Source organism: Arachis hypogaea, chromosome 15, assembly GCF_003086295.3.
Source record: "Arachis hypogaea cultivar Tifrunner chromosome 15, arahy.Tifrunner.gnm2.J5K5, whole genome shotgun sequence".
In the NCBI taxonomy this organism is placed as follows: Eukaryota; Viridiplantae; Streptophyta; class Magnoliopsida; order Fabales; family Fabaceae; genus Arachis; species Arachis hypogaea.
In genome coordinates this window covers 79,748,977-79,763,845 of record NC_092050.1, presented here as the reverse complement: position 1 = coordinate 79,763,845, position 14,869 = coordinate 79,748,977, and the positions used below count along the sequence as shown (strand labels likewise).

At 41.2% G+C, this 14,869-nt stretch overlaps 1 non-coding gene across 1 annotated transcript; it reads left to right on the top strand.

The window, feature by feature from the left end:
- Nucleotides 1–14,315: 14,315 nt before the first annotated feature.
- On the top strand, nt 14,316–14,423 carry LOC112753419 (small nucleolar RNA R71). Its single transcript, XR_003177807.1, has one exon. It is a non-coding gene; the product is annotated as a small nucleolar RNA R71 (small nucleolar RNA).
- Nucleotides 14,424–14,869: the final 446 nt, after the last annotated feature.

The window sequence follows — 14,869 nt, the reverse complement described above, 5'->3', positions numbered from 1 at the left end:
GTTTTCATTAGTTTTTTTATGTTAAATTCACATTTCTGGACTTTACTAGGAGTTTGTGTTTGTGATTTCAGGTATTTTCTGGCTGAAATTAAGGGACTTGAGCAAAAATCAAATTCAGAGGTTGAAGAAGGACTGCTGATACTGTTGGATTCTGACCTCCCTGCACTCAAAATGGATTTTCTGGAGCTACAGAACTCGAAATGGCGCGCTTCCAATTGCGTTGGAAAGAAAACATCCAGGGCTTTCCAGCAATGTATAATAGTCCATACTTTGGCCAATTTTAGACGACGCAAACTGGCGTTCAACGCCAGCTCTCTGCCCAAATCTGGCGTCCAGCGCCAGAAAAGGATCCAAAACCAGAGTTGAACGCCCAAACTGGCACAAAAGTTGGCGTTCAACTCCAAGAAGGACATCTACACGTGCAACACTCAAGCTCAGCCCAAGCACACACCAAGTAGGCCCCGGAAGTGGATTTATGCATCAATTACTTACTCATGTAAACTCTAGTAGCTAGTTTATTATAAATAGGACATTTTACTAGTCTTTTTGACCATCCTGGATCTTTGGATTGTATTCTGATCTAGTGATCACGTTTTAGGGGGCTGGCCATCTCGGCCATGCCTGGACCTTTCATTTATATATTTTTAACGGTAGAGTTTCTACACTCCATAGATTAAGGTGTGGAGCTCTGCTGTTCCTCAAAGATTAATGCAAAGTACTACTGTTTCCTATTCAATTCATCTTATTTCGCTTCTAAGATATTCATTCGTACTTCAATCTGAATGTGATGAACGTGACAATCATCATCATTCCCTATGAACGCGTGTCTGACAACCACTTCTGTTCTACCTTCGACTGAATGAGTATCTCTTAGATCTCCTAACTAGAATCTTCGTGGTGTAAGCTAGAATGATGGCGGCATTCAAGAGAATCCGGAAGGTCTAAACCTTGTCTGTGGTATTCCGAGTAGGATTCAATGAATGAATGACTGTGACGAGCTCCAAACTCACGATTGCAGGGCGTTAGTGACAGACGCAAAAGGATAGTAAATCCTATTCCAGCATGATCGAGAACCGACAGATGAATAGCCGTGCCGTGACAGGGTGCGTTGACCATTTTCACTGAGAGGATAAGATGAAGCCATTGACAAGGGTGATGCCTCCAGACGATTAGCCGTACCGTGACAGGGCATTGGATCATTTTCCCGAGAGATGACCGAAAGTAGCCATTGACAATGGTGATGTATCACATAAAGCCAGCCATGGAAAGGAGTAAGACTGATTGGATGAAGATAGCAGGAAAGCTGAGGTTCAGAGGAACGAAAAGCATCTCCATTCGCTTATCTGAAATTCCTACCAATGATTTACATAAGTACCTCTATCCCTATTCTATTAATTATATTTCGAAAACACCATTATCAATTTATATCTGCCTAACTGAGATTTGCAAGGTGACCATAGCTTGCTTCATACCAACAATCTCCGTGGGATTCGACCCTTACTCACGTAAGGTATTACTTGGACGACCCAGTGCACTTGCTGGTTAGTTACACGGAGCTGTGAACCATGGTCTTAGCATCATGTTTTTGGCGCCATTTCCAGGGAAAGAAAGAGCAATGAATTTTACATAATTAAAGTGTAATCACGATTCCACGTACCAGTTTCTCTATTAACATCTCTAAGTTAGAGATCCTCTGAGAGTCTGGATGTGGTTGCATGGGAGGTGATGGTTGCTGGTGGAGGTTGTTTGGAGTATTGAGGTGGTTATTTTGTGAGTTGAATGGAAGTGTGGAAAAGTTATTTTTGGTGAGTTTGTGAGTTGTTATGAGGTGGATGATATGTGTTTTGTGAGTTTTTGTATTGGTTAGTGTTACTGGATGAATGATTTTGGTTGTTTGTGTTGCGGGAGTTGTTGGAATTGTGGTTTCTCTGCCATGAATTTTGATTGTCACCCTATCTCAGGTTAGGGTGATTCCTCCAAGATGAGTTGTATGTGTATCCATGGAAATCATTTTGAGAAGAATTTGAGGTATTATGCATATATTGAACCTGTTCTTGTTGCTGCTCAACATTGCTCGCTTCATCTTGACCCCATTCAATTGAAGGTTGATTTGTTGTGCTCACTGAAGCTAGATGGAGGCCATCTATTCTCTTAGCCATCATTTTCATTTGTTGCTAGATTTGTTGGTGCATCAACTTATTTTGTGCCAACATCATGTCTACTCCTTCTAATTCCAACACTCCTTTCTTTTGAAGGTGTTGGCATTGCCTCTGATGAGCATAGAAGTATTGGTTATTTGCCACCATGTCTATGAGATTCTGGGCTTCCTCGGCTGTCTTCATCAATTGTAGCGAGCCTCCTGCAGAGTAATCCAGGGATTATTGAGACTTTAGAGTTAACCCTTCATAGAAATTTTGAAGTCTATCCCATTCACTGAACATCTTAGGTGGACATTTCCTAATCAGAGCTTTGTATCTTTTTCATGCCTCATACAATGATTCCCTATCCATTTGAGTGAATGTTTGCACCTCCGTATTCAACCTGATGATCCTCTGAGGTGGATAGAACTTAGATAGGAATTTATTCACCAAATCATCCCAAGTGTTGATGCTTTCTTTGGGAAATGTCTCCATCCATTGAGATGCTTTGTCCCTCAAAGAAAATGGAAACAACAACAGCTTGTAACTATCTGGATGCACACCATTTGTCTTGATAGTTTCACATATTCTTAGGAAGACAGATAGGTGTTGATTTGGATCCTCAAGGGGACCTCCTCTATAGGAACAATAGTTTTGCACCAGAGTGATGAGTTGAGGCTTCAATTCGAAGTTGTTTGCATGAACATTGGGAGTGAGTATACTGCTCCCACAGTGTCTTGGATTTGGGAACTTGTAAGAGGCTAGAACTCTCCTTTGAGGTGGGTGGTTATTGTTGGCAACTCCCTCTGGAGGGTTACGCGAATTTCCCTCTAGGACTTGGTCTTCTCCTTCTGAATCCTCCTCACCAATTATCCCTTTTCCTGTTGCTTCTCTTCTTAACCTTCGGAGGGTTCTCTCGTCTTCAGGATCAAATCTCCTTGCCTCTAACATACACAAACACACGCCAACCAACAACACAATTGAAACAGTCTATTGCTAGAGTGAAGTTAAAGTTAGTGAAACAAAATATCAAACAGTTTGTAGGCTATAACAAAGAAAAGAAAAATGCTTAATCTAAACTTCCATTCACTTAATCATTGTTAATCTTTGCCAATCCCTAGGAACGGTGCCAAAAACTTGATACGCGAAAATTTAAATATTAATGCGCAACCGGAAAGTATACCAGGTCGTATCAAGTAATAAAACTCACTAAGAGTGAGGTCGATCCCACGGAGATTGGTAGATTAAGCAACTTTAGTTAAATGGTAAACTTAGTCAAGCAAACATGGTTTTGATTTCATGAGATTTGTGATTTTTGAACATAATTGCAAAAATTTAAATGGCAAGGAATTTAAAGAACTAGAATAGAGAAAGAAAATGAAAGTGAATAACTGAAACTTAAAGTGCAAGAAACTTAAATGACATTAAAGATAAATTGTAAGAAAGTAAAGATTGCAGAATTTTAAAGAACAGAAGAGTAAATTGCAAGAAATATAGAAACAAAATCTAAATGGCAAGAATAATAAATTGCAAGAATGTAGAGGGGAATTGGGTAGTGAGTATTCAAAGAACTAAAGAACAAAAGAGATGAGAATTAATGATGGAGAGATCATTAGGGATCAGAGATGTAAATTGTCATGAATTGATGTTACTCAATTCCTTCTCAATCATGGGTATAGATCCATGGCGGATTGTGAATAATTGAATCCTAATCTCTTGGCAATTCAATTTCTCTTCAACACAATCAATTGCCACTCTCGTGATCTAATTGGTCTTGAGAAGAGGTGAAGTTCAATTTCAAATCCAAGGCCACACAACTTCCAGGATCTCAACTAAGGGAGGTTACATCTCACATACCAACCCAAAGTGTATTGATCAAAGAAATCATGAAAGGATGAACTCTAAACTGAGTTACATGGCTCCTTTCTCAAGTTTACCATATAATTCATGTAGATTCAACCCTTCTCTTGAATGTAGTTGAATCTTTGAAGAACAAGAGTTTCCTTTTGGATGAACCACTTGAATTGAGAAAGAAAAGAAGAATTATCAACCCATTCAAATAAACAGAGCTCCTCCCCCTAATGAAGGTGAGGTTTAGTGAATCATAGCTCTAAATTCAACAATAAATGTAAAAGTTGAAAATTAAACTAAGTGTAGAGAAGAATGAAGAAGAAGAAGAAGAAGTATTCCTTTAAAACTGAAATTCAAAGTTGCAAGAAAAACAAATTAGAAGACGGGTGAGATGCAGTAAAAAAATAAAAATCCTAGTGTAATAGTAAAAGTGTCTAAAAAGTAAAAGTAAAAGTCCCCTTAAAATACAAACTCCTTCTCTGTTTATACTAGTCCTAAGACTCATTTGGAGATCTTCAATTGGGTTAGCAATGTGGGCTTTATCCTTGTTGAATATTGGCTCAATGGAGGAAGTGTTGCTAAACAGAGGAAACAGAGATCATTCTTCTCGCTTCTGGCCCAATGGTCTGGCGTTACTGGCAAACACGCCAGCTTTATTCACGTTGGCATCGTGCCCAAGAATTTTCTGGGCTACGAACTTGGTGCTTGGGCGTTGCCAGCCCAAGTTGTTGCCAAACACTTGGCCCTTTCTACCTTTTTGTACTACAATATAGATTATTATACATGGTTGGAAAGCTCTAAATGTCAGCTTTCCAACATAACTGGAAGCACCTCAATTGGATTTCTGTAGCTCAAGTTATATTCCATTGAAGAAGACATAGTCAGGCTGCCTGGCGTTGTTGCCCAAGTTGTTGGCAAAACACGCCAGCAACAACGCCCTTAGTCTCTGAGGGTGTAAATAAAGCCAGATTTTGAGTCTTCAAATGAACTCCAATCCCATAATATGATATATGGTTGGAAAGCTCTTGATGTCTACTTTCCAATGCCACTGAAATCACCTCATTTGGAGCTTTCTAGCTCAAGATATACTCCATTGAAGAGGGCAAGGTCAGGCTGCCTGGCGTTGTTGCCCAAGTTGTTGGCAAAACACGCCAGCAACATCGCCCATCCTTCTTCTCTGGTGGCTTCCTGGCGTTATTGCCCAATTTATTGGCAAAACATGCCAGGAACAATGTGCATCCTTCTTCCTTGGTGGCTTTCTGGCGTTGTTGCCCAAGTTATTGGCAAAACAGGCTAGGAACAACGTGCATCCTTCTTCCTTGGTGGCTTCCTGGCATTGTTGCCCAAGTTATTGGCAAAACACGCCAGGAACAACGACCAAGCCTTCTTCTCCCTGGCCGCTTAATTTGTTGGGTGTTGTTGCTGGAGTTGTTGCTGAATACGCAGCCAACAACGCCCCTTCTTCCTCCTTGCTGCGCACACGTTTTGGCGTTGCCAACTTGGTTTCCAAGTCACCAACGTGCTTGTTCCTCCTTGCTCCATCACCTTGCTATGTTCCCAATCTCTCTTGCTCCAATTCTTGCTCCATTGCTTTCTTGCTTCATCACCTAACATAAACCAAACAAACTTCCTCAAAGTCTTGTCATTCTATGAAATACATTTCAAGGGAATCATTCACATCAATTTGTTTATAAACTCCTTGAATCATTTGCATGGATTATGCCAAATTTCACCTAGTTCTTGGTTCATGAATGCATGGAGATGAAACTCATTAAAATGCTTGTTTATTTCAAAGAAAATGAATGAAACTAAGCTAAAACTACTTAAACTAACTAGCTAATATAGCAAAGATGCAAACGCATCACTAGCGCACTGTGTGCGCACGCACCGGTTGCACGAATCAGTTTTAAAGCTTCGCGCCTTGTTCTATTTCCTATCTCACCCCCTTTCATATCTTCTTTCTCCTTCTTCCTTGTCCATAACTTCCCCTTTCTTCCTCTTCTTCCACAATCCACCACCACTGTCTCCGGCCACTCACCGGCGACAACCACCTCTTCCGGTGGCACTACATCTCTCCTATTTCTTTCTCATCTTCACAAAAGAAAATTCAACCTTGTTCTTTTACACTTCTCAAGGTTATACTTCTTCCATTTCTTTTCTTTCATTTTCTTTACATTATTTCATCCTTTAGTTAGACTCTTTTTGTTGCTTTACTTAGTTTTTCTTTTAATTGCGTGATTATATGACTCACTTTTGTTTGCTTACTTTTCCTTTTTCCTTATTTTTCCATGGATGTTGATTGTGAGTTTAATTCGCTTTAATAGATCTTTTGTCATTTTCTTTCCTTATCTTTGCCAATATGTGATGTTTATGTAATGATTGATGTTTCAATTTGGGCTTTGAATTGATTGAGTATCTCATACTTGTTCTTTGCTTAATAATTGCACACCAGGTGTTCGAGGAAATGCATGAATTCCATTTGGGTTTCTTTTAATAATGTACTTTTAATTGGGTGCTTCTCCTCATTCACTTGTTGTCTTCTATATGAATTGAGTCCACTTTGCTTGTTGATTAAATACTCATTGAACATGACTTGCTCTTTGTTATGGATGCTTGAGTCTATACTTCTCATGCCATTTTACATGCTTTAGTTCCTCTTGAATCCCATGCCAAGTGTGATGACCCATGTCTTTATGATTATATTATTGTAATGTTTCTTTTGGGCACTATCCTTCACTTGCATATTTTTGTTAAAATTATTCTTTGGGTTTAATGTCTTCCTATTTCCCTTCCTTTCTCAGGATGGCCAACAAGAAAGGCAAGGAGAAAGCTCCAAGGAAACTGGCCTCAAAGAGGGCACCCCAAAGATCAACTTCTAAGGCACACCCTTCATTGGGAGCCAGACCCCTAACTAAGAAGGCAAAGACACCCGCTGCTATTGATGAGAATAAAAAGAGCAAACCGGCAAGGGATTCTTCAAGGATCCCCAACCGCTTCTGTGAACTTATGTTCCCTTCCATAACTGTGAGGAACTATCATCCTGAGCATCTACTTGCTCCGTCGGACAAGGTTGCTCCTTATATTCTACCCCGTATTGAACAGCGAGGATGGGAGTTTCTTTTGAGGAAACCAAGGGAAGTCAACCTCTCTTGGGTGGAAGAATTCTACACTAACTACTATCTCTCCTCTCTTCAATCAGTGTACATACACCGGAAGTAAGTCTCAGTTTTAGAAGAGGCTATACAGCAAGTGCTTAATGTCCTACCGGTACCAAGTGACATGGATGGCTACCAAAAAGTCTTACATCAGCGAGAGAAGTTTGGATTTGATTGGGACTCGATCTTCCGAGTCATTGCTGAGTCGGAGACATTTTGGACCCAAGGTCGACTCTGGATGAGGCCTAAAAGCATTGACGCTCGCTTCGTCATTGTAGAAGCTAGAGCTTGGGCCCAGATCCTATCCCACTATGTGCTACCTAGTACCCATAAGTTATCCTTCACGGTGGATCTCGCCTTGCTTGTTTGGTGTGTTCTCACGGAAAGGCTGGTGAACATTCCGTTTCTTCTCAAGCAAGCGATGTGTCAAGTTCACGCTTGGGGTAATTTGCCATTTCCAGCATTGGTATCTGATTTAGTTGCTGCTGCGGGTGTTCCTTGGGAAGCCAAGGACAGGAAGATTATAGTTCCGATTAAGGGCGATGTGGTCCCAAGCGGAAAATACTTACATCTTCCCATGAACAACCCAAGCCTTGACATAGCACTTTGGTGCACGAAATTGTGATGTCCAGGCTCGAACAATCCCTGGCAACGTGAGCAACTTGGTATGCGCAATCGTGATTACGCTTTGATTATGTAGAATTCATGGCTCTTTCTTTCCCTGGTAATGGCGCCAAGAACATGATGCCAATACCATGGTTCACAACTTCGATACAACTAACCAGCAAGTGCACTGGGTCGTCCAAGTAATACCTTACGTGAGTAAGGGTCGAATCCCACGGAGATTGTCGGTATGAAGCAAGCTATGGTCACCTTGCAAATCTCAGTTAGGCAGATATAAATTGATAAAGGTGTTTTTGAATATTAATTAATAAAATAGGGATAGAGATACTTATGTAAATCATTGGTAGGAATTTCAGATAAGCGAATGGAGATGCTTTTCGTTCCTCTGAACCTCTGCTTTCCTGCTATCTTCATCCAATCGGTCTTACTCCTTTCCATGGCTGGCTTTATGTGATACATCACCGTTGTCAGTGGCTACATCCCCTCCTCTCAGTGAATAATATGCTCACGCACCCTGTCACGGTACGGCTATTCATCTGTCGGTTCCCGATCATGCTGGAATAGGATTCACCCTCCTTTTGCGTCTGTCACTAACGCCCAACACTCGCGAGTTTGAAGCTCGTCACAGTCATTCAATCATTGAATCCTACTCAGAATACCACAGACAAGGTTTAGACCTTCCGGATTCTCTTGAATGCCGCCATCATTCTAGCTTACGCCACGAAGATTCTGGTTAGGAGATCTAAGAGATACTCATTCTAGCTTAATTCATGTAGAACAGAAGTGTTTGTCAGGCACGCGTTCATAAGGGAGAAGGATGATGAGCATCACACATAATCATCACCTTCATCACGTTCTTGGGTGCGAATGGATATCTTAGAAGCGAAATAAGAAGAATTGAATAGAAAACAGTAGTACTTTGCATTAATCTTTGAGGAACAGCAGAGCTCCACACCTTAATCTATGGAGTGTAGAAACTCTACCGTTGAAAATACATAAGTGAAAGGTCCAGGCATGGCCGAGATGGCCAGCCCCCTAAACGAGATCAATAGTCTCCTAAGATGAACAATGGATTAAAACTGAGACCAAAGATGCCTAATACAATAGTAAGAGGTTCTATTTATAATAAACTAGCTACTAGGGTTTACATGAGTAAGTATTTGATGTATAAATCCACTTCCGGGGCCCACTTGGTGTGTGTTTGGGCTGAGATTAAGTGTTCCACGTGCAGAGGCCATTTGTGGAGTTGAACGCCAGCTTTTGTGCCAGTTTGGGCGTTCAACTCTGGTTTTGGCTCCTAATCTGGCGCTGGACGCCAGATTTGGGTAGAAGGCTGGCGTTGAACGCCAGTTTACGTCGTCAATTCTTGGCCAAAGTCTGGACTATTATACATTTCTGGAAAGCCCTGGATGTCTACTTTCCAACGCAATTGGAAGCGCACCATTTTGAGTTCTGTAGCTCCAGAAAATCCACTTTGAGTGCAGGGAGGTCAGAATCCAACAGCATCAGCAGTCCTTTTTCAACATCTGAATCTGATTTCTGCTCAAGTCCCTCAATTTCAGCCAGAAAATACCTGAAATCACAGAAAAACACAAAAACTCATAGTAAAGTCCAGAAATGTGAATTTAACATAAAAACTAAGGAAAACATCCCTAAAAGTAACTAGATCCTACTAAAAACATACTAAAAACAATGTCAAAAAGCGTATAAATTATCCGCTCATCACAACACCAAACTTAAATTGTTGCTTGTCCCCAAGCAACTGAAAATCAAATAGGATAAAAAGAAGAGAATATACTATAAATCCCAAACTATCAATGAAACATAGCTCCAATCAAATGAGCGGGACTTATAGCTTTTTGCCTCTTGAATAGTTTTGGCCTCTCACTTTATCCATTGAGGTTCAGAATGATTGGCATCTATAGGAACTTCAGATTTCGAATAGTGTTATTGACTCTCCTAGTTCAGTATGATGATTCTTGAACACAGCTTCTTTATGAGTCTTGGCCGTGGCCCTAAGCACTTTGTTTTCCAGTATTACCACCGGATACATGAATGCCACAAACACATAATTGGGTGAACCTTTTCAGATTGTGACTCAGCTTTGCTGAAGTCCCCAATTAGAGGTGTCCAGGGTTCTTAAGCACACTCTTTTTTTTTTTTTTTTGCTTTGACTTTAACCGCTCAGTCTCAAGTTTTCACTTGACACCTACACGCCACAAGCACATGGTTAGGGACAGCTTGGTTTAGCCGCTTAGACCAGGATTTTATTCCTTTAGGCCCTCCTATCCACTGATGCTCAAAGCCTTGGGATCCTTTTTATTTGCCCTTGCCTTTTGGTTTTAAGGGTTATTGGCTTTTTCTGCTTGCTTTTTCTTTTTATTTTTTTTTCTACATTTTTTTTTCGCCTATTTTTTTTTTCTGCAAGCTTTGTTCTTTGCTGCTTTTTCTTGCTTCAAGAATCATTTTTATGATTTTTCAGATTATCAAATAACATGTCTCCTAGTCATCATTCTTTCAAGAGCCAACATATTTAACATTCTTAAATAACAACTTCAAAAGACATATGCACTGTCACCACATCAATATAATTAAGCTAAGTTCAAGGATAAATTCGAAACTCATGTACTTCTTGTTCTTTTGAATTAAAACATGTTTTATTTAAGAGAGGTGATGGATTCATAGGACATTCATATCTTTAAGACAAAGTTACTAACTACTAATGATCATGTAATGAAGGCACAAACATAGATAAGCACATAACATAGAAAACGAAAAACAGAGAAAGCAAAAACAAGGAATGAATCCACCTTAGTGATGGTGGCGTTTCCTTCTTGAGGAACCAATGATGTCCTTGAGCTCTTCTATGTCTCTTCCTTGTCTTTGTTGCTCCTCCCTCATTGCTTTTTGATCTTCTCTTATTTCATGAAGCATGATGGAGTGCTCTTGATGTTCCACCCTTAGTTGTCCCATATTGGAACTCAATTCTTCTAGGGAGGTGTTGATGTGCTCCCAATAGTTTTGTGGAGGAAAGTGCATTTGAGGCATTTCCGGAATCTCATGGTGATGAGCTTCATACGCCTCTTGAGCTCCATGAGTGGGCTCTCTTGCTTGCTCCATCTTTTTCTTAGTGATGGGCTTTTCCTCTTTAATGAGGATATCTCCCTCTATGTCAATTCCAGCTGAATTGCATAGGGGGCAAATGAGGTGAGGAAAGGCTAACCTTGCCATGGTGGAGGACTTGTCAGCCACCTTGTAGAGTTCTTGAGGTATAATCTCATGAACTTCCACCTCTTCTCCAATCATGATGCTATGGATCATGATGGCCCGGTCTATGGTAACTTCAGACCGGTTGCTAGTGGGAATGATTGAGCATTGAATAAACTCCAACCATCCTCTAGCTATAGGCTTGAGGTCCAATCTTCTTAGTTGAACCGGCTTGCCTTTGGAGTCAATCTTCCATTGAGCTCCTTCTACACATATGTCCATAAGGACTTGGTCCAACCTTTGACCAAAGTTGACTCTCCTTGTGTAGGGGCGTGCGTTCTCTTCCATGTATGGCAAGTTGAACGCCAACCTCACATTCTCCGGACTAAAATCTAAGTATTTCCCCCGAACCATTGTAACATAGTTCTTTGGATCCGGGTTCTTACTTTGATCATGGTTCTTGGTGATCCATGCATTGGCATAGAACTCTTGAACCATTAGGATGCCGACTTGTTGGATGGGATTTGTTAGAACTTCCCAACCTCTTCTTTGAATTTCATGTCGGATCTCCGGATACTCATTTTTTTTGAGTTTAAAAGGGACCTCAGGGATCACCTTCTTCTTGGCCACAACATCATAGAAGTGGTCTTGATGGGCTTTGGAGATGAACCTTTCCATCTCCCATGACTCGGATGTGGAAGCTTTTGTCTTCCCTTTCCCTCTTCTAGAGGATTCTTCGGTCTTAGATGCCATCAATGGTAATGGAAAAACAAAAAAGCTATGCTTTTACCACACCAAACTTAGAATATTGCTCGCCCTCAAGCAATAAACAAAAGAATAGAAGAAGAAGAAGAAGAAATATGGAGAGGGAGAGGGAGATGTGGTTTCGGCCAAGAGGAGTGTAGAGGGGTGTGTTGTGTGAATTTGATGAAGAATGGAGGTCTTTATATAGGGAAGGGAGGGGGGTTAAGGTTCGGCCATATGGGTGGGTTTGGGTGGGAAATTGGTTTTAAATTTTGAAGGTAGGTGGAGTTTATGAGGTAGGTTTATGGGGAAGAGTGGATGGATGTGAGTGGTGAAGAGGTGATGGGGAAGAGAGTTTGAGGTGATTGGTGAAGGGTTTTTGGGTAAGAGTGTTTATGGGGTTGTGTGAAAGAGAGTGGTGAAAAGAAGTGAGTGGAGGTAGGTGGGGATCCTGTGGGGTCCACAGATCCTGAGTGGATCCTGTGGGGTCCACAGATCCTGAGGTGTTCAAGGATTTACATCCCTGCACCTATTAGGCATGTAAAAATGCCTTTGTACCCAACTCTGGGCGTTCAGCGCCAGGTTGGTGGCCATTTTGGGCGTTCAACGCCCATTTGTGTGCCATTTCTGGCGTTCAGCGCCCAGAAGCTGCCCATTTTGGGCGTTCAGCGCCAGAACCATGCTCTGTTCTGGCGCTGAACGCCAGACAGATGCTCCTCCAGGGTGTGATTTTTCTTCTGCTGTTTTTGATTCTGTTTTCAATTTTTTCTATTTATTTTGTGACTCCACATGATCATGAACCTAAGAAAACATGAAAAACAATAAAAATAAGAATTAGATAAACATTGGGTTGCCTCCCAACAAGCGCTTCTTTAATGTCAATAGCTTGACAGTGGGCTCTCATGGAGCCTCACAGATGTGCAGAGCTTTGTTGAAACTCTCCAACACCAAACTTAGAGTTTGGATATGGGAGTTCAACACCAAACTTAGAGTTTGGTTGTGGCCTCCCAACACCAAACTTAGAGTTTGACTGTGGGGGCTCTGGTTGACTCTGCTTTGAGAGAAGCTTTTCATGCTTCCTCTTCATGGTTGCAGAGGGAGATCCTTGAGTTTTAAACACAAGGGAGTCCTCATTCCACTGAAGGACTATTTCACCTCTGTCAACATCAATCACAGCTCTTGCTGTGGCCAGGAAAGGTCTTCCTAGGATGATGGATTCATCCTCTTCCTTTCCAGTATCCAGGACTATGAAATCAGTAGGTATGTAAAGGCCCTCAACCTTTACTAATACATCTTCTACTTGTCCATAAGCCTGTTTTCTTGAGCTGTCTGCCATCTCTAGTGAGATTTTAGCAGCTTGCACCCCATAGATTCCCAGTTTCTCTATTACAGAGAGGGGCATGAGGTTTATTCCTGAACCAAGGTCACACAGAGCCTTAAAGATCATGGTGCCTATGGTGCAGGGTATTATGAACTTTCCAGGATCCTGTCTCTTCTGAGGCAATGTCAGTTGATCCAGATCACTTAGTTCATTGATGAACAAGGGAGGTTCAACTTCCCAAGTATCAATGCCAAATAATTTGGCATTCAGCTTCATGATTGCACCAAGAAACTTGGCAGTTTGCTCTTCAGTAACATCTTCATTCTCTTCAGAAGAGGAATACTCATCAGAGCTCATGAAGGGTATAAGGAGGTTCAATGGAATCTCTATGGTCTCTAGATGAGTCTCAGATTCCTTTGGTTCCTCAGAGGGAAGCTCCTTATTGACCACTGGACGTCCCAGGAGGTCTTCCTCCTTGGGATTCACGTCCTCTCCTCTCCTCACAGGTTCGGCCATGGCGCTTATGTCAATGGCCTTGCACTCTCCTTTTGGGTTCTCTTCCGTATTGCTTGGGAGAGTACTAGGAGGGATTTCAGTGATCCTTTTACTCAGCTGGCCCACTTGTGCTTCCAAATTTCTAATGGAAGACCTTGTTTCATTCATGAAACTTACAGTGGCCTTAGATAGATCAGAGACTAGATTTGCTAAATTAGAAGCATTTTGTTCAGAGTTCTCTGTCTGTTGCTGAGTTGATGATGGAAGAGGCTTGCTATTGCTAAACCTGTTTCTTCCACCATTATTAAAGCCTTGTTGAGGCTTTTGATCCTTCCATGAGAAATTTGGATGATTTCTCTGTGTTGAGTTATAGGTGTTTCCATAAGGTTCACCTAAGTAATTCACCTCTGCTATTGCAGGGTTCTCAGGATCATAGGCTTCTTCTTCAGAATATGCCTCTTGAGTACTGTTGGATGCAGCTTGCATTCCATGCAGACTCTAAGAGATCATATTGACTTGCTGAGTCAATATTTTATTCTGAGCCAATATGGCATTCAGAGTATCAACTTCAAGAACTCCCTTCTTCATAGGCGTCCCATTGCTCACAGGATTCCTTTCAGAAGTGTACATGAACTGGTTATTAGCAACCATGTCAATGAGTTCTTGAGTATCTGCAGGCGTTTTCTTTAGGTGAATGGATCCACCTGCAGAAGTGTCCAGTGACATCTTTGATAGCTCAGATAAACCATCATAGAATATATCCAGGATGGTCCATTCTGAAAGCATGTCAGAAGGACACTTTTTGGTCAACTGTTTGTATCTTTCCCAAGCTTCATAGAGAGATTCACCTTCTTTCTGTCTGAAGGTTTGAACATCAGCTCTAAGCTTGCTCAGCTTTTGAGGAGGAAAGTACTTGGCTAAGAAAGCCGTGACCAGCTTATCCCAAGAGTTCAGGCTGTCTTTGGGTTGAGAATCCAACCATAATCTAGCTCTGTCTCTTACAGCAAAAGGGAAAAGCATGAGCCTATAGACTTCAGGATCTACTCCATTAGTCTTAACAGTATCACATATCTGCAAGAATTCAGTTAAGAACTGAAAAGGATCTTCATATGGAAGTCCATGAAACTTGCAGTTCTGCTGCATTAGAGAAACTAATTGAGGTTTCAGCTCAAAGTTGTTTGCTCCAATGGCAAGAATGGAGATGCTTCTTCCATGTAAATTGGAATTAGGTGCAGTAAAGTCACCAAGCATCTTCCTTATATTATTATTATTTTCGGCTGCCATCTCCTTTTCCTGTTCGAAAATTTCTGAAAGGTTATCTCTGGATTGTTGTA